At 53.7% G+C, this 26,150-nt stretch overlaps 1 long non-coding RNA gene across 1 annotated transcript; it reads right to left on the reverse strand.

Moving 5' to 3' along the window:
* Positions 1-15,057: 15,057 nt before the first annotated feature.
* On the reverse strand, positions 15,058-20,564 carry LOC129167754 (uncharacterized). Its single transcript, XR_011521432.1, has 3 exons — positions 19,738-20,564; positions 19,310-19,360; positions 15,058-19,227 (listed from the first exon to the last, which is right to left on the reverse strand). It is a non-coding gene; the product is annotated as an uncharacterized lncRNA (long non-coding RNA).
* Positions 20,565-26,150: the final 5,586 nt, after the last annotated feature.

Genomic DNA, 26,150 nt, shown 5'->3' on the forward strand with positions numbered 1-26,150 from the left:
TCTTCTCACCAGAAGCCAACCAAAGATCTTTGTGTGTGTACATATTATAATGGGCTTAAAGTAGGGCTGGGCAATAAATCGAAAATGTATCGTTATCGAAATTTCTGACTCTTATCGAGATCATTTTTCCCATGTCAATAAATTTGATAATAAAAAAATGAAAAGATGTGTGTAGCTGGACAACATTCATGTCCCTTTAAGAAGCTGTACCACCTTGAGATGCATAAAAATGTGACTAAATATAATACATGTGACAGCCCCATCTAGTGGACAACTTACCTGCAGTTATGGTCCATTTATCATTATTGAGGTTAAATCCTCAATATATTGTGATATTAGTTTTAGGCCATATTGCCCAGCCCTAGCTTAAAGTGTGGATCTCTCTTCAGGGTCACCTCCAAAGAACCAGGGAGTGGTTAGATGGAATAATTTCCACCACGACAGCCCCCATAATTCTGGTATGAAAGTGAAGCCAACAAGGAAGAGGCACAAAAAAATGCATTTCCCCCCTCATCCACCAGAAGAGAGCTAATCCTCATCGAATCACATGTCAAAAATGCCAATTTGACAGCAGAGATAAACTGATCAGAAAGCCCTTTAAGCTTTAATAGATCTAGTTAACATTCATGAAAACTCTGAGGGGGCAAATTTTTTTTATAAATTTATAATCATTGCAACCCAAAGTCAGTCCTACCACACTGCTGAATCCTGCCAGTGCTGTTTCCTCAGTGAGGTGCAGTACATCTCGTTCATCACCCTTGGAAAAGGAGATGATGTGTTCTGGTCCGGCTCTCCACTCCCTCGTCGAGGAGACTTCTAACCACAGAATAGAGGCTTTACTATCTAGTACTCAAAATCTATCTTAATGATATTGGCCACAGGCTAAATTCCTTTGAATGGCATGTTTAAAGTATAAAACCTCAATGAAAAATGTTTTTGGATTTTCACGGCTGGAATTTGAAGAAAATCTGATGTTTCTGACTGGCACGGGAAAAACAGAAACTAGCTTCAGGTCTAAGCCCTGGACAGCTGGTGACGTTTCACAGGAGGTCTGAAGAAAAAGCACCTGACTACGATGTTTCTGTGTTAAGAGTTATAGCTGAGAACAATGTGTCATCAGTCAAGATGTAGCTTCTGAAGCCTCTGCTAGTCGGTCAGATTGTTTTTTTCTCTGGGATGATTACCGGAGAAGTTCAACCGAACTCCGACCCCGCTAGCTGGATATCACTACCGGAGGTGCAGACATGTTTTGGACCGTTTGACGCAGAAGACCCGCGACCCGATTTGGACACCGGGAAGGATTCTGTTAGTCTTAAGAACCAAAATCGGTACAGTTTGTTTACTTTTGTTAAATATTTAATTTTTGTGCTCGTACCACCGGGAGCTCTCAGCTGACTACAGGTCTTAACTCCATCATACTGTCCTGATGTGTAATTCAGTAATCTACAGAAAAAAAACAAAATTATGTGCTGCCAATTTTACAGCTGCATGTATATATTAGGGGTTTAACGGTTCGGGCCACTTGCGTACCATTTTGGTTCATTTTCCATTAAATAATGAAATTTTGTTTGCATGATTTAAGTGCAGCAGATCAAAGTTCATAGGCGAGTTTCCGCACCGACGCTGTATTGAGTGACGCATGATGGTTGCACGCACCTGATCTCCGATTAAAAAAGGTGATTTGCAAATTCTGATCAACGTCTTTCTGAGCAGATCAAACCAGCTGGCTGTCGCTGCTACTGTGGAGACAGTAGAGACGCTGAACGTAAACAACATGTCTACTGAACTTTTCCCCCACGGCAGTTGATGTAATGTTTTCATTCTACAACAAAAAATACGATGCGGAGAAAGCTCGTTATTTAACAGGGTATCTGCAGGTTTAAGGGAGCCAAATTTAAGGCTTTTTAAGACCTTTTTTAAGGCCACTTTGACCAAATTTAAGCTATTTTTTAATTATATTTAAGCTATAATTTTCAGCTATTGCCTGGCACTGGTGCTAACCACGTCGCAAACGTGGGATTACCCACCCAGTTACCATTAAACTTTCACTTCCCCATGGTGCAAGCTCCCACTAGCTTAACCAGCTAATGTGCTCATCTAAAAATAGTCCCCTTTCACAACCAACTGAATGTGTACAGTTCCACTTATGCCAATATCATAAACAAAAAATGCTGAACACTAACTACAAATTCTTGTTCATAGGGTCTTTGGTAATTTAAGACATTTGGAAACTGTAATTAAGGATTATTTGTCATTTCTAATGATTTTTAAGATCTTAAATTTAAAAAAGCAAATTTAAAACTTTAAAACTTTTTAAGGACCTGCGGATACCCTCTAATATGAGTTTTAAAGAAGAAAGTGGGCAGTCTGAGGTGAGTTTTCAAGGCTCACTGCAGAAATAAAAACAAGGCGCATCAACAGTCAAGCACGTATGAGAGTGATACTCATAGCTGCGCAAATAAACTGTGAAATATTTAAAGACATCATACTAGATCAGCAGCTTGTGAGGACACCTGGTTCTGCTCACTACAGAAGCCGCTTCAGACAAAAAATAAATAAATATAATAATATACAGAAAACGATTTGTACTGAGCTCTTCAAAACACTGAACCGAATCGAATACGATTTTAGCGTACTGTTATACCTCTAACGATTAGAGACTCATTTATATAGTTTAATAGCAAAAAAGTTGATTTGAGGGTGACTTGCTCTTTAACAAAATGAAAAACTGAACCAAGTTCATATTTATATAATTGGTAAAGTATAGTTACACTGAATTTTTACAATTTTAATGCTGAGTCTGGCCAATACCTTTGATAGTCATATATAGCACATGTACCCTGTATATAGCATGTCAAAGATTACTACTGAGCACAATAAATCTTTACAAAAATCCATTTTTATTACAATGTTTTTCTTTGTAATAATTTCTTCCCAAAAGATAAAAATATAACCTTAAATCAAGGCTGTAAATCTGTTTTTAACAAAAGTGTTTTCACAGATGTGAAGTTTTCTTTAAATAATTAAGTACAGAATCATTTAATTTACCCATTCATAAACAAATCAGGTCTCTGGTTTCATCACCATCTTTTAGCAGTATCGCTGTACAAAGTGGAGGTTATTTGGCAAAGAAAAAATGTTACAGCAAATGGAAAACTCCTATTATGGTGCCTGTCTGGTGACATTTGAGGGGGAAAAATAACTTGCGGCCACGACTGCGTGGCAAGGTCCCCCCCCCCCCTCAATGTCACCAGACTAGCTTCATACTAGTGATTAAAACCAATACATTTTCAACATACTGTCAGTGAACTGGTACTTAAACGTTTTAGCACATAAATAAGTTTTTTCCAACTCAGTTTCACTTTAAGTTAAGCTTTTGCTGCTAGTCCGTTAGCGGTCTTAAAACTGCCTACTCACCAAAACGTTCAAAAGTCATCTGGTTTTCTCGACACTCCAATTATCCAGAATGCATCATCTGTTACACAAAAACATTTTTAGGTAAGTAATAGGTAGAAAGGTTAACTTCTGAACTGTTTTTCCTCGTAACTTTACCGCACCGTTCCCATTTTTCTGTCTCCTCAGATGTTTTGACGACAAGGTCCTCACACCTGCACATCCACAATAACAAGTACGGTTAAGTTAGACTACAACACATAACTTGTTTTCTTTACCAGTCAGGACTTCCATATTAAAGAAGGCATGTTTCTGAGTTGTCTTGGTAACATCTTTCCTGTCAGCCTCTGATTGACTGTGAAAATCATAACATAAATTCTTTAAAACTAAATCACTTTGAGTGATTTGCCAGTTCTAGAGAAAGCTTCAGACCGGCCATCTTTAGCATATCTCTTTAATAATCAAAGATTTTGACACATCATCAAAACCTTTTTGCACCTACAAAGCTGAGACAGCAAACAGTTCATGCAGAACAAAGCTGATATTGTTCAACTCCTTAAGAGTTATTCCTGAGACGCAAGCTGATTCCAACCTGTGCTGCGTGGTGATATCTTTTGGACCGGAGAAGTCGGTGCTCGCAGTCAATCTACCGGACCTGGGTGCCCAGAGGTCATCCTGCCTCTCTGACCTCCGAATCCGTGACGAAGGTCATCAAAAGGGTGAGGTAGAACACAGAGATTGCGTCTGAATGTGCTTCTGAAGATAACATCATAGTTTAGAACAAACCAAATTCTTTTTCATCCAGAGACGCCGCTTTCCGAGATTCTGAAGTTCTGACCAACACCGCATTTACACATACACTCAACAAAAATATAAACGCAACACCTTTGTTTCTGCTCCGATTTTCCATGAGATGGACATAAAGATCTAAAATACATTCCAGATACACAATATTACCATTTTTCTCAAACATTGTTCACAAATCAATCTAAATGTGTGATAGTGAGCACTTCTGCATTGCTGAGATAATCTGTCACGGCATGCTGGTGAGTGAAGCGGAGGTGAGGATCCACATGCGGGTGAGGAAGGCAGGCAGATAGACACGAACGTTTAGTAAAGTTTAATATAAAAACGCGCTGGACACTGAAACAATAAACCGTCAAAAGACACAGAACTGAGAGGGTTTAAATACATGAGGGCTGGGAGCTTGGGTGATTGGAAAAAGAGAGGTAGGTGGGAGCAATTAACAGAGACACATGACTGAACAGAATGGGGAAACAGGACAGGGTGTGACATAATCCATCCCACCTCACAGGTATGCCACATCAAGATGCTGATCCGACATCATGAGTAGTGCACAGGTGTACCTTATACTGCCCACAATAAAAGCACCCCCCCCCACCCCACCCCACCCCCCAGAGAGCGGATTCCAGACGCCCACAGGAACACAGAGCAGGGCGGGAGGAGGGGGACCAGGAAGGAGGGCCGAGAGGAACCGAGGGACTGGTGGAGAAGAGGCAGGGACCAGTAGGGTCCAGGGGCCTGCGTCTGGGGCAGAGGAGGAGACGGCGACGGGCTCTGAGGGGCCTACGTCTGGGACAGAGGAGGAGACGACAACGGGCTCTGGGGGGCCTGCGTCTGGGGCAGAGGAGGAGACGGTGACAGGCTCTGGGGGGGCCTGCGTCTGGGGCAGAGGAGGAGACGGCGGCGGGCTCTGGGAGGCTCACGCCTGGCGAGGGCAGGACCGGCGGTGACCGGAGGCAGAGCCGCTGCAGGGGTAGACTCGGCAGGTAGAGACGCTGGAGGAGACGTAGTCGACTTCTGGACTGGAGGAGACGTCGTCGACTTCTGGACTGGAGGAGACGTCGTCGACTTCTGGACTGGAGGAGACGTCGTCGACTTCTGGACTGGAGGAGACGTCGTCGACTTCTGGACTGGAGGAGACTTCGTCGACTTCTGGGCTGGTGGGGACGTCGTCGACTTCTGGGCTGGAGGAGACGTCGTCGACTTCTGGGCTGGAGGAGACGTCGCCGACCTCTGGGCTGGAGGAGACGTCGCCGACCTCTGGGCTGGAGGAGACGTCGCCGACCTCTGGGCTGGAGGAGACGTCGCCGACCTCTGGGCTGGAGGAGGAGACGTCGACCCCTGGGCTGGAGGAGGAGACGTCGACCCCTGGGCTGGAGGCGATGTCGACGTCTGGGCTGGGGGCGTCGACGTCTGGGCTGGAGGCGTCGACGTCTGGGCTGGGGGCGTCGACGTCTGGGCTGGAGGCGTCGACCTCTGGGCTGGAGGCGTCGACCTCCGGGCTTGAGGCGTCGACCTCCGGGCTGGAGGCGTCGACTTCCGGACTGAAGGTGTCAACTTCTGGACTGGAGGCGTCGACTTCTCGACTGGAGGTGTCGACTTCTGGACTGGAGGCGTCGACTTCTGGACTGGAGGCGCCGACTTCTGGAGTGGAGGCGCCGACTTCTGGACTGGAGGCGCCGACTTCTGGACTGGAGGCGCCGCCGACTTCTGGAGTGGAGGTGCCGCAGGAGGGGCCGCCAACTTCTGGAGTGGAGGCGGAGCCGCTGCAGACGGGACCGCTTCCCTGGCTGGTGCCGCCGGACTGTGCACTGACAACTGGACAGGCTGGCCCGGGGGCAGAGCCTCTTGGACAGGCTGGCCCGGGGACGGAGCCTCTTGGACCACCGCGGGACCTGGCGCTGACTGGACGGCTGGCGCGGGACCTGGCGCTCACTGGACGGGTGGCGCGGGACCTAGCGCTGACTGGACTGGTGGCGCGGGACCTGGCGCAGACTGGACTGGTGGCGCGGGACCTGGCGCAGACTGGACTGGTGGCGCAGGACCTGGTGGAGCCGGTAACTGGAAAAGCAGGGAGGTTAGATTGTCCACCAGGAGCTCCTGGAGACTGAAAATCTGACGGAGTCAGACCAGCTCAGCTCGGAGACCGGCGAGCTCTGTTGGATGGGCTGTGGGTTCGGTCCTTTGGCCTGGAGACGAGGGAGCTGCTGACTGGACCGGAGGCGGAGCCGCTGGCTGGACAGAAACCTTCTCCTGGAGATACGAGGAGGATAGGGTGTCCAGGTGGAACTCCTGGAGGCTGATGAGTTGACGGAGCCGGTCAAGCTCCACTTGGAGGCCGGCGAGCTCCGTCTGATGGGCTGTAGGCGTGGCCCCTCCGCACCTGGCGAGGGCAGGACCGGCGGTGACCGGAGGCAGAGCCGCTGCAGGGGTAGACTCGGCAGGTAGAGACGCTGGAGGAGACGTCGTCGACTTCTGGACTGGAGGAGACGTCGTCGACTTCTGGGCTGGTGGAGACGTCGTCGACTTCTGGGCTGGTGGAGACGTCGTCGACTTCTGGGCTGGTGGAGACGTCGTCGACTTCTGGGCTGGAGAAGACGTCGTCGACGTCTGGGCTGGAGGAGACGTCGTCGACTTCTGGGCTGGAGGAGACGTCGTCGACTTCTGGGCTGGAGGAGACGTCGTCGACTTCTGGGCTGGAGGAGACGTCGCCGACCTCTGGGCTGGAGGAGGAGGAGTTGAACTCTGAGCTGGAGGAGGAGACGTTGACCCTTGGGCTGGAGGCGACGTCGACGTCTGGGCTGGAGGCATCGACGTCTGGTCTGGAAGCGTCGACCTCTAGGCTGGAGGCGTCGACCTCCGGGCTGGAGGCATCGACTTCCGGGCTGGAGGCGTCGACTTCCGGACTGGAGGCGTCGACTTCCGGGCTGGAGGCGTCGACTTCTGGACTGGAGGCGTCGACTTCTGGACTGGAGGCGTCGACTTCTGGACTGGAGGCGCCGCCGACTTCTGGAGTGGAGGCGCCACAGGAGGGGCCACCAACTTCTGGAGTGGAGGTGGAGCCGCTGCAGACGGGACCGCTCCCCTGGCTGGTTCAGCCAGACTGTGCGCTGACAACCGGACAGGCTGGCCCGGGGGCGGAGACTCTTGGACAGGCTGGCCCGGGGGCGGAGACTCTTGGACCACCGCGGGACCTGGCGCTGACTGGACAGGTGGCGCAGAACCTGGCGCTGACTGGACGGGTGGCGCGGGACCTGGAGCTGACTGGACGGGTGGCGCGGGACCTGGCGCTGACTGGACGGGTGGCGCGGGACCTGGCTCTGACTGGACTGGTGGCGCGGGACCTGGCGCTGACTGGACTGGTGGCGAGGGACCTGGCGCAGACTGGACTGGTAGCGCAGGACCTGGCGGAGCCGGTAACTGGAAAAGCAGGGAGGTTAGATTGTCCACTATGATCTCCTGGAGACTGAAAATCTGACGGAGTCGGACCAGCTCAGCTCGGAGACCGGCGAGCTCTGCTGGATGGGCTGTGGGCTCGGTCCTTTGGCCTGGAGACGAGGGAGCTGCTGACTGGACCGGAGGCGGGGCCGCTGGCTGGACAGAAACCTTCTCCTGGAGATACGAGGAGGATAGGGTGTCCAGCTGGAACTCCTGGAGGCTGATGAGTTGACGGAGCCGGTCAAGCTACACTTGGAGGCCGGCGAGCTTCGTCTGATGGGCTGTAGGCGTGGTCCCTCCGCACCTGGCGAGGGCAGGACCGGCGGTGACCGGAGGCAGAGCCGCTGCAGGGGTAGACTCGGCAGGTAGAGACGCTGGAGGAGACGTAGTCGACTTCTGGACTGGAAGAGAGTCGACTTCTGGCTGGAGGAGACGTCGTCGACTTCTGGGCTGGTGGAGACGTCGTCGACTTCTGGGCTGGTGTAGACGTCGTCGACTTCTGGGCTGGAGGAGACGTCGTCGACTTCTGGGCTGGAGGAGACGACGTCGACTTCTGGACTGGAGGAGATGTCGTCGACTTCTGGGCTGGAGGAGACGTCGTCGACTTCTGGGCTGGTGTAGAGGTCGTCGAATTCTGGGCTGGAGGAGACGTCGTCGACTTCTGGGCTGTAGGAGACGTCGTCGACTTCTGGGCTGTAGGAGACGTCGTCGACTTCTGGGCTAGAGGAGACGTCGTCGACTTCTGGGCTAGAGGAGACGTCGTCGACCTCTGGGCTGGAGGAGGCGCCGACCTCTGGGCTGGAGGAGGAGGCGCCGACCTCTGGGCTGGAGGAGGAGACGTCGACCTCTGGGCTGGAGGCGACGTCGACGTCTGGGCTGGGGGCGTCGACGTCGACGTCTGGGCTGGGGGCGTCGACGTCTGGGCTGGAGGCGTCGACCTCTGGGCTGGAGGCGTCGACCTCTGGGCTGGAGGCGTCGACCTCCGGGCTGGAGGCTTCGACTTCCGGACTGAAGGTGTCAACTTCTGGACTGGAGGCGTCGACTTCTGACTGGAGGCGCCGACTTCTGGACTGGAGGCGCCGACTTCTGGACTGGAGGCGCCGCCGACTTCTGGAGTGGAGGTGCCGCAGGAGGGGCCGCCAACTTCTGGAGTGGAGGCGGAGTTACTGCAGACGGGACCGCTTCCCTGGCTGGTGCCGCCGGACTATGCGCTGACAACTGGACAGGCTGGCCCAGGGGCAGAGCCTCTTGGACAGGCTGGCCCGGGGACGGAGCCTCTTGAGCCCCATTCCCACCTGTACCGGGTCGGCCCGGGCCGGGTAGCATAGGTTGTTTACATATCTGGGTGGCCTGGAATTTTCCCGGGCCAACCAAGGCTCATTCTCGGCCCTCTTCCCGAGGGGTACTGCTTCAGGCCGACCAGGGCCAACACGCCCACTGCTGACAGCAAATTCACACCTTCCATTAGAGCAAGCCTCTGATTGGTGGGTAGAATCAGCCCATTCACACCTTCCATTAGAGCAAGCCTCTGATTGGTGGGTAGAATCAGCCCATTCACACCTTCCATTAGAGCAAGCCTCTGATTGGTGGGTAGAATCAGCCCACATGGGCTTAAGGCAAGGATGTGTGGAATCAACCGGGCCAGGCTGGGGCCGACTGGGGCTACCCGGCCCGGGCCGACCCGGTACAGGTGGGAATGGGGCTTTGGACCTCCGCGGGACCTGGCGCTGACAGGACGGCTGGCGCGGGACCTGGCGCTCACTGGACGGGTGGCGCGGGACCTAGCGCTGACTGGACTGGTGGCGCGGGACCTGGCGCAGACTGGACTGGTGGCGCGGGACCTCGCGCAGACTGGACTGGTGGCGCGGGACCTGGCGCAGACTGGACTGGTGGCGCAGGACCTGGTGGAGCCGGTAACTGGAAAAGCAGGGAGGTTAGATTGTCCACCAGGAGCTACTGGAGACTGAAAATCTGACGGAGTCGGACCAGCTCAGCTCGGAGACCGGCGAGCTCTGTTGGATGGGCTCTGGGTTCGGTCCTTTGGCCTGGAGACGAGGGAGCTGCTGACTGGACCGGAGGCGGAGCCGCTGGCTGGACAGAAACCTTCTCCTGGAGATACGAGGAGGATAGGGTGTCCAGGTGGAACTCCTGGAGGCTGATGAGTTGACGGAGCCGGTCAAGCTCCACTTGGAGGCCGGCGAGCTCCGTCTGATGGGCTGTAGGCGTGGCCCCTCCGCACCTGGCGAGGGCAGGACCGGCGGTGACCGGAGGCAGAGCCGCTGCAGGGGTAGACTCGGCAGGTAGAGACGCTGGAGGAGACGTCGTCGACTTCTGGACTGGAGGAGACGTCGTCGACTTCTGGACTGGAGGAGACGTCGTCGACTTCTGGGCTGGTGGAGACGTCGTCGACTTCTGGGCTGGTGGAGACGTCGTCGACTTCTGGGCTGGTGGAGACGTCGTCGACTTCTGGGCTGGAGAAGACGTCGTCGACGTCTGGGCTGGAGGAGACGTCGTCGACTTCTGGGCTGGAGGAGACGTCGTCGACTTCTGGGCTGGAGGAGACGTCGTCGACTTCTGGGCTGGAGGAGACGTCGTCGACTTCTGGGCTGGAGGAGACGTCGTCGACTTCTGGGCTGGAGGAGGAGGCGTCGACTTCTGGGCTGGAGGAGGAGGCGTCGACCTCTGGGCTGGAGGAGGAGACGTCGGCCCCTGGGCTGGAGGCGACGTCGACGTCTGGGCTGGGGGCGTTGACGTCTGGGCTGGAGGCGTCGACCTCCGGACTAGAGGCGTCGACTTCCAGACTGGAGGCATCGACTTTTGGACTGGAGGCGTCGACTTTTGGACTGGAGGCGTCGACTTCTGGACTGGAGGCGCCGACTTCCTGACTGGAGGCATCGACTTCTGGACTGGAGGCATCGTTTTCTGGACTGGAGGCGCCGCCGATTTCTGGAGTGGAGGCGCCGCAGGAGGGGCCGCCAACTTCTGGAGTCGAGGCGGAACCGCTGCAGACGGGACCGCTTCCTTGGCTGGTGCCGCCGGACTGTGCGCTGACAACTGGACCGGCTGGCCCGGGGGCAGAGCCTCTTGGACAGGCTGGCCCGGGGACGGAGCCTCTTGGACAGGCTGGCTCCGGCGCGGAGACTCTTGGACAGGCTGGCCCGGGGGCGGAGCCTATTGGACCACCGCGGGACCTGGCACTGACTGGAAGGGTGGCGCGGGACCTGGCGCTGACTGGACGGGTGACGCGGGACCTATCGCTGACTGGACTGGTGGCGCGGGACCTGGCGCAGACTGGACTGGTGGCGCGGGACCTGGCGCAGACTGGACTGGTGGCGCGGGACCTGGCGCAGACTGGACTGGTGGCGCGGGACCTGGCGCAGACTGGACTGGTGGCGCAGGACCTGGTGGAGCCGGTATCTGGAAAAGCAGGGAGGTTAGATTGTCCACCAGGAGCTCCTGGAGCCTGAAAATCTGACGGAGTCGGACCAGCTCAGCTCGGAAACCGGCGAGCTCTGTTGGATGGGCTGTGGGTTCGGTCCTTTGGCCTGGAGATGAGGGAGCTGCTGACTGGACCGGAGGTGGGGCCGCTGGCTGGACAGAAACCTTCTCCTGGAGATACGAGGAGGATAGGATGTCCAGCTGGAACTCCTGGAGGCTGATGAGTTGACGGAGCCGGTCAAGCTCCACTTGGAGGCCAGCGAGCTCCGTCTGATGGGCTGTAGGCGTGGCCCCTCCGCACCTGGCGAGGGCAGGACCGGCGGTGACCGGAGGCAGAGCCGCTGCAGGGGTAGACTCGGCAGGTAGAGACGCTGGAGGAGACGTCGTCGACTTCTGGACTGGAGGAGACGTCGTCGACTTCTGGGCTGGTGGAGACGTCGTCGACTTCTGGGCTGGAGGAGGCGTCGTCGACTTCTGGGCTGGAGGAGGCGTCGTCGAATTCTGGGCTGGAGGAGACGTCGTCAACTTCTGGGCTGGAGGAGATGTCGTCGACTTCTGGGCTGGAGGAGATGTCGTCGACTTCTGGGCTGGAGGAGACGTCGCCGACCTCTGGGCTGGAGGAGGAGACGTCGCCGACCTCTGGGCTGGAGGAGGAGACGTCGACCCCTGGGCTGGAGGCGACGTCGACCCCTGGGCTGGGGGCGTTGACATCTGGGCTGGAGGCGTCGACCTCCGGGCTGGAGGCGTCGACTTTTGGATTGGAGGCGTCGACTTCTGGACTGGAGGCGCCGACTTCCTGACTGGAGGCGCCGACTTCCTGACTGGAGGCATCGACTTCTGGACTGGAGGCATCGACTTCTGGACTGGAGGCGCCGCCGATTTCTGGAGTGGTGGCGCCGCAGGAGGGGCCGCAAACTTCTGGAGTCGAGGCGGAACTGCTGCAGACGGGACCGCTTCCTTGGCTGGTGCCGCCGGACTGTGCGCTGACAACTGGACCGGCTGGCCCGGGGGCAGAGCCTCTTGGACAGGCTGGCCCGGGGACGGAGCCTCTTGGACAGGCTGGCTCCGGGGCGGAGACTTTTGGACAGGCTGGCCCGGGGGCGGAGCCTATTGGACCACCGCGGGACCTGGCACTGACTGGAAGGGTGGCGCGGGACCTGGCGCTGACTGGACGGGTGACGCGGGACCTATCGCTGACTGGACTGGTGGCGCGGGACCTGGCGCTGACTCGACTGGTGGCGCGGGACCTGGCGCAGACTGGACTGGTGGCGCGGGACCTGGCGCAGACTGGACTGGTGGCGCAGGACCTGGTGGAGAAGGTAACTGGAAAAGCAGGGAGGTTAGTTTGTCCACCAGGAGCTCCTGGAGCCTGAAAATCTGAAGGAGTCGGACCAGCTCAGCTCGGAGACCGGCGAGCTCTGTTGGATGGGCTGTGGGTTCGGTCCTTTGGCCTGGAGACGAGGGAGCTGCTGACTGGACCGGAGGTGGGGCCGCTGGCTGGACAGAAACCTTCTCCTGGAGATACGAGGAGGATAGGATGTCCAGCTGGAACTCCTGGAGGCTGATGAGTTGACGGAGCCAGTAAAGCTCCACTTGGAGGCTAGTGAGCTCCGTCTGATGGGCTGTAGGCGTGGGCCCTTCGCCTGTAGATGAAGGAGGTGCTGACTGGACCGGAGATGGGGCCGCTGATCTGACTGGGGTGGGTCCAAGCTGGTGTCCCAAGCCGGGGTAGCGGTGAGCCCGTGGTTCCGTCCTGGGACAGGGGTTGACGCTGGAGCCCGGCATCCTTCCCAACACCGTGGGCTAACTCTGGGGGAGCAGACTGCCAGTCTGGTGCCCACATAGCAGGAGCGGTCTAGCTGCGTCTCCCAGTCCAACCCCCCAACTGGCTCCGGGAGGGTGGAGAGGATCGCCGAGGCCGGGGTTCGGCAGCGGCGTCTGCGGCGAGGCGGTGGTTTGAGGTGAGGAACTGAAGCAGGTACTCCCAGGGGAGAACCTCCCCGCTGGATCCTTTAGGAGTTTGGTTCATTCTGTCACGGCGTGCTGGTGAGTGAAGCGGAGGTGAGGATCCACATGTGGGTGAGGAAGGCAGGCAGATAGACACGAACGTTTAGTATAGTTTAATATAAAAACACGCTGGACACTGAAACAATGAACCAACAAAAGACAAAGAACTGAGAGGGTTTAAATCAGAAACCGTCTCAGGCAAGCTCAACTGCATGCTCGTCGTCCCCATCGGGGTCTTGACCTGACTCCAGCTCGTCACCGTGACAGACTTGAGTGGGCAAATGCTCACATTGAATGGCGTCTGGCATGTTGGAGAGGTGTTGTCTTCACGGTTGAATCTCGGTTTACATTGTTCAGGGCAGATGGCAGACAGCGTGTGTGGCGTCATGCGGATGAGCAATTTGCTGATGTCAATGTTGTGGATCGAGTGGCCAATGGTGGTGGTGGGGTTATGGTATGGACAGGCATCTGTTATGGACGAAGAACACAGGTGCATTTTATTGATGGCATTTTGAATGCACAGAGATACCGTGATGAGATCCTGAGGCCCATTGTTGTGCCGTACATCCATGAACATTACCTCATGTTTCAGCAAGATAATGCACGGCCTCATGTTGCAAGGATCTGTACACAATTCTTGGAAGCTGAAAATGTCCCAGTTCTTGCATGGCCACGCATACTCACCGAACATGTCACCCATTGAGCATGTTTGGGATGTGCTTGACCGGCGTATACGACAGCGTGTACCAGTTCCCACTAATATCCAACAACTTCGCACAACCATTGAAGAGGAGTGGACCAACATTCCACAGGCCACAATTGACAATCTGATCAACTCTATGCGAAGAAGATGTGTTGCACTGCATAAGGCAAATGGTGGTCACACCAGATACTGACCGGTTCTGAGTCCCCAGACCCCCAATAAAGCAATTAACTGCACATTCCTGGGTGGCCTTTAATTGTGGGCAGTATAAGGTACACCTGTGCACTACTCATGATGTCAGATCAGCATCTTGATGTGGCACACCTGTGAGGTGGGATGGATTATCTTAGCAAAGCACAGGTGCTCACTATCATAAATTTAGACTGATTTGTGATCAATGTTTGAGAGAAATGGTAATATTGTGTATCTGGACTGAATTTGAGATCTTTAAGTCCATCTCATGAAAAATCGGAGCAGAAACAAAGGTGTTGCGTTTATATTTTTGTTGAGTGTAGGTTCCTACATCACCTTTAGCTCCATCCATTCACAGTAAATGCTTAGTTCACTTGTCATGTTTTAATTGTTTCTAAAATAAATTCTTACAATTATAAACCTGACTCTTTTCTGAATCAAGACGAGGTGTGTATAATTACTTAATAAAGCAAAAATCCTATAATCTTCTGATATTTACAATAAAGATCAAGTAAGGTAATATTGTATATTTATACAGAATATCAAATAAATAATACACATTTGCCTCCGCTACACAAAGATTTTTTTTTTGTAAACCAATTTTAAAAATATACACTTAACAGATGTATTTTAGGGCAGAATTTTAAAACTAAATTATAACAAATAAATGTATTTTATTGACACTACAGCTGAGTCAATATTTACGTCCTGAAAAAAAGTTTATTTACCTGATCTCGGCACGTTCACTCATGCCCTCAGTCGGATGCTTTCTTAAGAGATGCAGCAGCATGGAAGAAGTGCTGTTGTGGTAGCTCCACCTTGCAATGCTTGCATACAATGGCGTTTTCCTTGCTTTTTAATGTAAAGTGATCCCATGCCTTGGAAAACTTCTGTCGTTTACTATATCCTTCGTTTTGGTCTTGCTCGTTTTCATTTATTTCCATGGCGTCTGCCATTGTCGGCTGCCCAGCTGAAAAGACGAAAAGACCGCTGCGCGCTGTGCAGTAGAGTACATGGCACGTATAATCTGTGACGTAACCGCGTTGCGCAACACATAAAGAATCCATGCGCAATGCCGGATATTCAGCTATGGTCTATTTAACGAGTCCTCGAGGCAGCGGAAAATTCTCGAATATTTTTTGTCAGCGAATCATTCGAGTTACTCGAGGAATCATTGCAGCCCTAATCAGCATAATCATTTTTAAAGCTAATCAATATAATCTTTTTGAGAATAATCATTTTTACACTTAACCAATATAACCTTTTCTGTTTAAACTAATATAGTCAACTTCAGTCTAATTGCTGTCAGGTTATGAATGTGTTGGTCAATCATTTAATCTTCATATATAAGGAAATAAAACTTTGTCGAAGTGCTGCAGACTAACAGAGATAACGTTCCAGAAAACATTGGTGTTGAAAGTTTCTATAACAATGGCCTGACTCTTACTGCTTGTGGTCAAAAGAAGATCACGAGTTATGTCATGGGGAAGTGTCTGATTGATAAACTTTTGACCTCGTTGCTGAGCCAGAGATCACAAGTTCAGTCTTAGAAAAAGTCTTGGATGTTGAGGGTCAGGGAAAGTCAGAAGGTGCTTTAGACTGTGAACTCATGAAGACCGCTCACATGAGGAGGAGTAGTGTATGACTGTGAAGTGGGAACGCCCCAGTCTATTGTGGAACTGTTGTAAAATTAAAAAAAAATTTTCATGCAATTCAATAAAAGGGCTGACGAGAAGAGTCGAAAGTTAGAAGATACATCGGCAGGGAACTGCTTGTGTTCTTCTCACCAGAAGCCAACCAAAGATCTTTGTGTGTGTACATATTATAATGGGCTTAAAGTAGGGCTGGGCAATAAATCGAAAATGTATCGTTATCGAAATTTCTGACTCTTATCGAGATCATTTTTCCCATGTCAATAAATTTGATAATAAAAAAATGAAAAGATGTGTGTAGCTGGACAACATTCATGTCCCTTTAAGAAGCTGTACCACCTTGAGATGCGTAAAAATGTGACTAAATATAATACATGTGACAGCCCCATCTAGTGGACAACTTACCTGCAGTTATGGTCCATTTATCATTATTGAGGTTAAATCCTCAATATATTGTGATATTAGTTTTAGGCCATATTGCCCAGCCCTAGCTTAAAGTGTGGATCTCTCTTCAGGGTCACCTCCAAAGAACCAGGGAGTGGTTAGATGGAATAATTTCCACCACGACAGCCCCCATAATTCTGGTATGAAAGTGAAGCCAACAAGGAAGAGGCACAAAAAAATGCATTTCCCCCCTCATCCACCAGAAGAGAGCTAATCCTCATCGAATCACATGTCAAAAATGCCAATTTGACAGCAGAGATAAACTGATCAGAAAGCCCTTTAAGCTTTAATAGATCTAGTTAACATTCATGAAAACTCTGAGGGGGCAAATTTTTTTTATAAATTTATAATCATTGCAACCCAAAGTCAGTCCTACCACACTGCTGAATCCTGCCGGTGCTGTTTCCTCAGTGAGGTGCAGTACATCTCGTTCATCACCCTTGGAAAAGGAGATGATGTGTTCTGGTCCGGCTCTCCACTCCCTCGTCGAGGAGACTTCTAACCACAGAATAGAGGCTTTACTATCTAGTACTCAAAATCTATCTTAATGATATTGGCCACAGGCTAAATTCCTTTGAATGGCATGTTTAAAGTATAAAACCTCAATGAAAAATGTTTTTGGATTTTCACGGCTGGAATTTGAAGAAAATCTGATGTTTCTGACTGGCGCGGGAAAAACAGAAACTAGCTTCAGGTCTAAGCCCTGGACAGCTGGTGACGTTTCACAGGAGGTCTGAAGAAAAAGCACCTGACTACGATGTTTCTGTGTTAAGAGTTATAGCTGAGAACAATGTGTCATCAGTCAAGATGTAGCTTCTGAAGCCTCTGCTAGTCGGTCAGATTGTTTTTTTCTCTGGGATGATTACCGGAGAAGTTCAACCGAACTCCGACCCCGCTAGCTGGATATCACTACCGGAGGTGCAGACATGTTTTGGACCGTTTGACGCAGAAGACCCGCGACCCGATTTGGACACCGGGAAGGATTCTGTTAGTCTTAAGAACCAAAATCGGTACAGTTTGTTTACTTTTGTTAAATATTTAATTTTTGTGCTCGTACCACCGGGAGCTCTCAGCTGACTACAGGTCTTAACTCCATCATACTGTCCTGATGTGTAATTCAGTAATCTACAGAAAAAAAACAAAATTATGTGCTGCCAATTTTACAGCTGCATGTATATATTAGGGGTTTAACGGTTCGGGCCACTTGCGTACCATTTTGGTTCATTTTCCATTAAATAATGAAATTTTGTTTGCATGATTTAAGTGCAGCAGATCAAAGTTCATAGGCGAGTTTCCGCACCGACGCTGTATTGAGTGACGCATGATGGTTGCACGCACCTGATCTCCGATTAAAAAAGGTGATTTGCAAATTCTGATCAACGTCTTTCTGAGCAGATCAAACCAGCTGGCTGTCGCTGCTACTGTGGAGACAGTAGAGACGCTGAACGTAAACAACATGTCTACTGAACTTTTCCCCCACGGCAGTTGATGTAATGTTTTCATTCTACAACAAAAAATACGATGCGGAGAAAGCTCGTTATTTAACAGGGTATCTGCAGGTTTAAGGGAGCCAAATTTAAGGCTTTTTAAGACCTTTTTTAAGGCCACTTTGACCAAATTTAAGCTATTTTTTAATTATATTTAAGCTATAATTTTCAGCTATTGCCTGGCACTGGTGCTAACCACGTCGCAAACGTGGGATTACCCACCCAGTTACCATTAAACTTTCACTTCCCCATGGTGCAAGCTCCCACTAGCTTAACCAGCTAATGTGCTCATCTAAAAATAGTCCCCTTTCACAACCAACTGAATGTGTACAGTTCCACTTATGCCAATATCATAAACAAAAAATGCTGAACACTAACTACAAATTCTTGTTCATAGGGTCTTTGGTAATTTAAGACATTTGGAAACTGTAATTAAGGATTATTTGTCATTTCTAATGATTTTTAAGATCTTAAATTTAAAAAAGCAAATTTAAAACTTTAAAACTTTTTAAGGACCTGCGGATACCCTCTAATATGAGTTTTAAAGAAGAAAGTGGGCAGTCTGAGGTGAGTTTTCAAGGCTCACTGCAGAAATAAAAACAAGGCGCATCAACAGTCAAGCACGTATGAGAGTGATACTCATAGCTGCGCAAATAAACTGTGAAATATTTAAAGACATCATACTAGATCAGCAGCTTGTGAGGACACCTGGTTCTGCTCACTACAGAAGCCGCTTCAGACAAAAAATAAATAAATATAATAATATACAGAAAACGATTTGTACTGAGCTCTTCAAAACACTGAACCGAATCGAATACGATTTTAGCGTACTGTTATACCTCTAACGATTAGAGACTCATTTATATAGTTTAATAGCAAAAAAGTTGATTTGAGGGTGACTTGCTCTTTAACAAAATGAAAAACTGAACCAAGTTCATATTTATATAATTGGTAAAGTATAGTTACACTGAATTTTTACAATTTTAATGCTGAGTCTGGCCAATACCTTTGATAGTCATATATAGCACATGTACCCTGTATATAGCATGTCAAAGATTACTACTGAGCACAATAAATCTTTACAAAAATCCATTTTTATTACAATGTTTTTCTTTGTAATAATTTCTTCCCAAAAGATAAAAATATAACCTTAAATCAAGGCTGTAAATCTGTTTTTAACAAAAGTGTTTTCACAGATGTGAAGTTTTCTTTAAATAATTAAGTACAGAATCATTTAATTTACCCATTCATAAACAAATCAGGTCTCTGGTTTCATCACCATCTTTTAGCAGTATCGCTGTACAAAGTGGAGGTTATTTGGCAAAGAAAAAATGTTACAGCAAATGGAAAACTCCTATTATGGTGCCTGTCTGGTGACATTTGAGGGGGAAAAATAACTTGCGGCCACGACTGCGTGGCAAGGTCCCCCCCCCCCTCAATGTCACCAGACTAGCTTCATACTAGTGATTAAAACCAATACATTTTCAACATACTGTCAGTGAACTGGTACTTAAACGTTTTAGCACATAAATAAGTTTTTTCCAACTCAGTTTCACTTTAAGATAAGCTTTTGCTGCTAGTCCGTTAGCGGTCTTAAAACTGCCTACTCACCAAAACGTTCAAAAGTCATCCGGTTTTCTCGACACTCCAATTATCCAGAATGCATCATCTGTTACACAAAAACATTTTTAGGTAAGTAATAGGTAGAAAGGTTAACTTCTGAACTGTTTTTCCTCGTAACTTTACCGCACCGTTCCCATTTTTCTGTCTCCTCAGATGTTTTGACGACAAGGTCCTCACACCTGCACATCCACAATAACAAGTACGGTTAAGTTAGACTACAACACATAACTTGTTTTCTTTACCAGTCAGGACTTCCATATTAAAGAAGGCGTGTTTCTGAGTTGTCTTGGTAACATCTTTCCTGTCAGCCTCTGATTGACTGTGAAAATCATAACATAAATTCTTTAAAACTAAATCACTTTGAGTGATTTGCCAGTTCTAGAGAAAGCTTCAGACCGGCCATCTTTAGCATATCTCTTTAATAATCAAAGATTTTGACACATCATCAAAACCTTTTTGCACCTACAAAGCTGAGACAGCAAACAGTTCATGCAGAACAAAGCTGATATTGTTCAACTCCTTAAGAGTTATTCCTGAGACGCAAGCTGATTCCAACCTGTGCTGCGTGGTGATATCTTTTGGACCGGAGAAGTCGGTGCTCGCAGTCAATCTACCGGACCTGGGTGCCCAGAGGTCATCCTGCCTCTCTGACCTCCGAATCCGTGACGAAGGTCATCAAAAGGGTGAGGTAGAACACAGAGATTGCGTCTGAATGTGCTTCTGAAGATAACATCATAGTTTAGAACAAACCAAATTCTTTTTCATCCAGAGACGCCGCTTTCCGAGATTCTGAAGTTCTGACCAACACCGCATTTACACATACACTCAACAAAAATATAAACGCAACACCTTTGTTTCTGCTCCGATTTTCCATGAGATGGACATAAAGATCTAAAATACATTCCAGATACACAATATTACCATTTTTCTCAAACATTGTTCACAAATCAATCTAAATGTGTGATAGTGAGCACTTCTGCATTGCTGAGATAATCTGTCACGGCATGCTGGTGAGTGAAGCGGAGGTGAGGATCCACATGCGGGTGAGGAAGGCAGGCAGATAGACACGAACGTTTAGTAAAGTTTAATATAAAAACGCGCTGGACACTGAAACAATAAACCGTCAAAAGACACAGAACTGAGAGGGTTTAAATACATGAGGGCTGGGAGCTTGGGTGATTGGAAAAAGAGAGGTAGGTGGGAGCAATTAACAGAGACACATGACTGAACAGAATGGGGAAACAGGACAGGGTGTGACATAATCCATCCCACCTCACAGGTATGCCACATCAAGATGCTGATCCGACATCATGAGTAGTGCACAGGTGTACCTTATACTGCCCACAATAAAAGCACCCCCCCCCACCCCACCCCACCCCCCAGAGAGCGGATTCCAGACGCCCACAGGAACACAGAGCAGGGCGGGAGGAGGGGGACCAGGAAGGAGGGCCGAGAGGAACCGAGGGACTGGTGGAGAAGAGGCAGGGACCAGTAGGGTCCAGGGGCCTGCGTCTGGGGCAGAGGAGGAGACGGCGACGGGCTCTGAGGGGCCTACGTCTGGGACAGAGGAGGAGACGACAACGGGCTCTGGGGGGCCTGCGTCTGGGGCAGAGGAGGAGACGGTGACAGGCTCTGGGGGGGCCTGCGTCTGGGGCAGAGGAGGAGACGGCGGCGGGCTCTGGGAGGCTCACGCCTGGCGAGGGCAGGACCGGCGGTGACCGGAGGCAGAGCCGCTGCAGGGGTAGACTCGGCAGGTAGAGACGCTGGAGGAGACGTAGTCGACTTCTGGACTGGAGGAGACGTCGTCGACTTCTGGACTGGAGGAGACGTCGTCGACTTCTGGACTGGAGGAGACGTCGTCGACTTCTGGACTGGAGGAGACGTCGTCGACTTCTGGACTGGAGGAGACTTCGTCGACTTCTGGGCTGGTGGGGACGTCGTCGACTTCTGGGCTGGTGGAGACGTCGTCGACTTCTGGGCTGGTGGAGACGTCGTCGACTTCTGGGCTGGAGGAGACGTCGTCGACTTCGGGGCTGGAGGAGACAACGTCGACTTCTGGGCTGGAGGAGACGTCGTCGACTTCTGGGCTGGAGGAGACGTCGTCGACTTCTGGGCTGGAGGAGACGTCGTCGACCTCTGGGCTGGAGGAGACGTCGTTGACTTCTGGGCTGGAGGAGACGTCGCCGACCTCTGGGCTGGAGGAGGAGGAGTTGAACTCTGAGCTGGAGGAGGAGACGTTGACCCTTGGGCTGGAGGCGACGTCGACGTCTGGGCTGGAGGCATCGACGTCTGGTCTGGAAGCGTCGACCTCTGGGCTGGAGGCGTCACCCTCCGGGCTGGAGGCATCGACTTCCGGGCTGGAGGCATCGACTTCCGGGCTGGAGGCGTCGACTTCTGGACTGGAGGCGTCGACTTCTGGACTGGAGGCGTCGACTTCTGGACTGGAGGCGCCGCCGACTTGTGGAGTGGAGGCGCCGCCGACTTCTGGAGTGGAGGCGCCGCAGGAGGGGCCACCAACTTCTGGAGTGGAGGTGGAGCCGCTGCAGACGGGACCGCTCCCCTGGCTGGTTCCGCCGGACTGTGCGCTGACAACTGGACAGGCTGGCCCGGGGGCGGAGACTCTTGGACAGGCTGGCCCGGGGGCGGAGACTCTTGGACCACCGCGGGACCTGGCGCTGACTGGACGGGTGGCACGGAACCTGGCGCTGACTGGACGGGTGGCGCGGGACCTGGCGCTGACTGGACGGGTGGCGCGGGACCTGGCGCTGACTGGACGGGTGGCGCGGGACCTGGCGCTGACTGGACTGGTGGCGCGGGACCTGGCGCTGACTGGACTGGTGGCGCGGGACCTGGCGCTGACTGGACTGGTGGCGCGGGACCTGGCGCAGACTGGACTGGTGGCGCAGGACCTGGTGGAGCCGGTAACTGCAAAAGCAGGGAGGTTAGATTGTCCACCAGGAGCTCCTGGAGACTGAAAATCTGACGGAGTCGGACCAGCTCAGCTCGGAGACCGGCAAGCTCTGTTGGATGGGCTGTGGGCTCGGTCCTTTGGCCTGGAGACGCGGGAGCTACTGACTGGACCGGAGGCGGGGCCGCTGGCTGGACAGAAACATTCTCCTGGAGATACGAGGAGGATAGGGTGTCCAGCTGGAACTCCTGGAGGCTGATGAGTTGACGGAGCCGGTCAAGCTACACTTGGAGGCCGGCGAGCTTCGTCTAATGGGCTGTAGGCGTGGTCCCTCCGCACCTGGCGAGGGCAGGACCGGCGGTGACCGGAGGCAGAGCCACTGCAGGGGTAGACTCGGCAGGTAGAGACGCTGGAGGAGACGTCGTCGACTTCTGGGCTGGTGGAGACGTCGTCGACTTCTGGGCTGGTGTAGACGTCGTCGACTTCTGGGCTGGAGGAGACGTCGTCGACTTCTGGGCTGGAGGAGACGTCGTCGACTTCTGGGCTGGAGGAGACGTCGTCGACTTCTGGGCTGGAGGAGACGTCGTCGACTTCTGGGCTGGAGGAGACGTCGCCGACCTCTGGGCTGGAGGAGACGTCGCCGACCTCTGGGCTGGAGGAGGAGACGTCGACCCCTGGGCTGGAGGAGGAGACGTCGACCCCTGGGCTGGAGGCGATGTCGACGTCTGGGCTGGGGGCGTCGACGTCTGGGCTGGAGGCGTCGACGTCTGGGCTGGGGGCGTCGACGTCTGGGCTGGAGGCGTCGACCTCTGGGCTGGAGGCGTCGACCTCCGGGCTTGAGGCGTCGACCTCCGGGCTGGAGGCGTCGACTTCCGGACTGAAGGCGTCAACTTCTGGACTGGAGGCGTCGACTTCTCGACTGGAGGTGTCGACTTCTGGACTGGAGGCGTCGACTTCTGGACTGGAGGCGCCGACTTCTGGAGTGGAGGCGCCGACTTCTGGACTGGAGGCGCCGACTTCTGGACTGGAGGCGCCGCCGACTTCTGGAGTGGAGGTGCCGCAGGAGGGGCCGCCAACTTCTGGAGTGGAGGCGGAGCCGCTGCAGACGGGACCGCTTCCCTGGCTGGTGCCGCCGGACTGTGCACTGACAACTGGACAGGCTGGCCCGGGGGCAGAGCCTCTTGGACAGGCTGGCCCGGGGACGGAGCCTCTTGGACCACCGCGGGACCTGGCGCTGACTGGACGGCTGGCGCGGGACCTGGCGCTCACTGGACGGGTGGCGCGGGACCTAGCGCTGACTGGACTGGTGGCGCGGGACCTGGCGCAGACTGGACTGGTGGCGTGGGACCTGGCGCTGACTGGACTGGTGGCGCGGGACCTGGCGCAGACTGGACTGGTGGCGCAGGACCTGGTGGAGCCGGTAACTGGAAAAGCAGGGAGGTTAGATTGTCCACCAGGAGCTCCTGGAGACTGAAAATCTGACGGAGTCAGACCAGCTCAGCTCGGAGACCGGCGAGCTCTGTTGGATGGGCTGTGGGTTCGGTCCTTTGGCCTGGAGACGAGGGAGCTGCTGACTGGACCGGAGGCGGAGCCGCTGGCTGGACAGAAACCTTCTCCTGGAGATACGAGGAGGATAGGGTGTCCAGCTGAAACTCCTGGAGGCTGATGAGTTGACGGAGCCGGTCAAGCTCCACTTGGAGGCCGGCGAGCTCCGTCTGATGGGCTGTAGGCGTGGCCCCTCCGCACCTGGCGAGGGCAGGACCGGCGGTGACCGGAGGCAGAGCCGCTGCAGGGGTAGACTCGGCAGGTAGACGCTGGAGGAGACGTCGTCGACTTCTGGACTGGAGGAGACGTCGTCGACTTCTGGGCAGGTGGAGACGTCGTCGACTTCTGGGCTGGAGGAGACGTCGTCGACTTCTGGGCTGGAGGAGACGTCGTCGACTTCTGGGCTGGAGGAGACGTCGCCGACCTCTGGGCTGGAGGAGGAGGAGTTGAACTCTGAGCTGGAGGAGGAGACGTTGACCCTTGGGCTGGAGACGACGTCGACGTCTGGGCTGGAGGCATCGACGTCTGGTCTGGAAGCGTCGACCTCTGGGCTGGAGGCGTCGACCTCCAGGCTGGAGGCGTCGACTTCCGGGCTGGAGGCGTCGACTTCCGGGCTGGAGGCGTCGACTTCTGGACTGGAGGCGTCGACTTCTGGACTGGAGGCGTCGACTTCTGGACTGGAGGCGCCGCCGACTTCTGGAGTGGAGGCGCCGCAGGAGGGGCCACCAACTTCTGGAGTGGAGGTGGAGCCGCTGCAGACGGGACCGCTCCCCTGGCTGGTTCCGCCGGACTGTGCGCTGACAACTGGACAGGCTGGCCCGGGGGCGGAGACTCTTGGACAGGCTGGCCCGGGGGCGGAGACTCTTGGACCACCGCGGGACCTGGCGCTGACTGGACGGGTGGCGCGGAACCTGGCGCTGACTGGACGGGTGGCGCGGAACCTGGCGCTGACTGGACGGGTGGCGCGGGACCTGGCGCTGACTGGACGGGTGGCGCGGGACCTGGCGCTGACTGGACGGGTGGCACGGGACCTGGCGCTGACTGGACGGGTGGCGCGGGACCTGGCGCTGACTGGACTGGTGGCGCGGGACCTGGCGCAGACAGGACTGGTGGCGCAGGACCTGGTGGAGCCGGTAACTGGAAAAGCAGGGAGGTTAGATTGTCCACCAGGAGCTCCTGGAGACTGAAAATCTGACGGAGTCGGACCAGCTCAGCTCGGAGACCGGCGAGCTCTGTTGGATGGGCTGTGGGCTCGGTCCTTTGGCCTGGAGACGTGGGAGCTGCTGACTGGACCGGAGGCGGGGCCGCTGGCTGGACAGAAACCTTCTCCTGGAGATACGAGGAGGATAGGGTGTCCAGCTGGAACTCCTGGAGGCTGATGAGTTGACGGAGCCGGTCAAGCTACACTTGGAGGCCGGCGAGCTTCGTCTGATGGGCTGTAGGCATGGTCCCTCCGCACCTGGCGAGGGCATGACCGGCGGTGACCGGAGGCAGAGCCACTGCAGGGGTAGACTCGGCAGGTAGAGACGCTGGAGGAGACGTAGTCGACTTCTGGGCTGGAGGAGACGTCGTCGACTTCTGGGCTGGTGGAGACGTCGTCGACTTCTGGGCTGGTGTAGACGTCGTCGACTTCTGGGCTGGAGGAGACGTCGTCGACTTCTGGGCTGGAGGAGACAACGTCGACTTCTGGGCTGGAGGAGACGTCGTCCACTTCTGGGCTGGAGGAGACGTCGTCCACTTCTGGGCTGGAGGAGACGTCGTCGACTTCTGGGCTGGAGGAGACGTCGTCGACTTCTGGGCTGGAGGAGACGTCGTCGACTTCTGGGCTGGAGGAGACGTCGTCGACTTCTGGGCTGGAGGAGACGTCGTCGACTTCTGGGCTGGAGGAGACGTCGTCGACTTCTGGGCTGGAGGAGACGTCGCCGACCTCTGGGCTGGAGGAGGAGACGTCGACCCCTGGGCTGGAGGAGGAGACGTCGACCCCTGGGCTGGAGGCGACGTCGACCCCTGGGCTGGAGGCGACGTCGACGTCTGGGCTGGGGGCGTCGACGTCTGGGCTGGAGGCGTCGACGTCTGGGCTGGGGGCGTCGACGTCTGGGCTGGGGGCATCGACCTCTGGGCTGGAGGCGTCGACCTCTGGGCTTGAGGCGTCGACCTCCGGGCTGGAGGCGTCGACTTCCGGACTGAAGGCGTCAACTTCTCGACTGGAGGTGTCGACTTCTCGACTGGAGGTGTCGACTTCTGGACTGGAGGCGTCGACTTCTGGACTGGAGGCGCCGACTTCTGGAGTGGAGGCGCCGACTTCTGGACTGGAGGCGCCGACTTCTGGACTGGAGGCGCCGCCGACTTCTGGAGTGGAGGTGCCGCAGGAGGGGCCGCCAACTTCTGGAGTGGAGGCGGAGCCGCTGCAGACGGGACCGCTTCCCTGGCTGGTGCCGCCGGACTGTGCACTGACAACTGGACAGGCTGGCCCGGGGGCAGAGCCTCTTGGACAGGCTGGCCCGGGGACGGAGCCT

Source organism: Nothobranchius furzeri, chromosome 8 (assembly GCF_043380555.1).
Source record: "Nothobranchius furzeri strain GRZ-AD chromosome 8, NfurGRZ-RIMD1, whole genome shotgun sequence".
In the NCBI taxonomy this organism is placed as follows: Eukaryota; Metazoa; Chordata; class Actinopteri; order Cyprinodontiformes; family Nothobranchiidae; genus Nothobranchius; species Nothobranchius furzeri.